The sequence below is a fragment of the Egretta garzetta genome, unplaced genomic scaffold, assembly GCF_000687185.1.
Source record: "Egretta garzetta isolate BGI_Z169 unplaced genomic scaffold, ASM68718v1 scaffold34, whole genome shotgun sequence".
Classification (NCBI taxonomy): Eukaryota; Metazoa; Chordata; class Aves; order Pelecaniformes; family Ardeidae; genus Egretta; species Egretta garzetta.
Window position 1 is genome coordinate 355,857 of NW_009259586.1, and position 312 is coordinate 356,168.

At 61.9% G+C, this 312-nt stretch overlaps 1 protein-coding gene across 1 annotated transcript in view; it reads left to right on the forward strand.

The window, feature by feature from the left end:
• USP43 (ubiquitin specific peptidase 43) overlaps positions 1–312 on the forward strand; it is a 14,391-nt gene that overhangs the window by 8,561 nt on the left and 5,518 nt on the right.

Sequence of the window (312 nt, forward strand, 5' to 3'; positions counted from 1 at the left end):
GCGGGTGTGGTCTGCGGTGTTTTGTGGCTGCCTCATTTTCCCTCTCCCCACCTGCCTGGGATTGGCTGGAGGCAGGTGTGCTCTGCAGCGATTGGCTGGAGGCAGGCATGCGCTGCACTGATTGGCTGGATGTAGGTGTGCTCTGCAGTGATTGGCTGGATGCAGATCTGCTCTGTGGTGATTGGCTGGAGGCAGTTGTGTGCTGCCGTGATTGGCTGGATGCAGGCATGTTCTGCGGTGATTGGCTGGAGGCAGGCATGCTCTGCAGTGATTGGCGGGGCCGTGCACCCCTAGGCGGTGGCAGGCCCGACC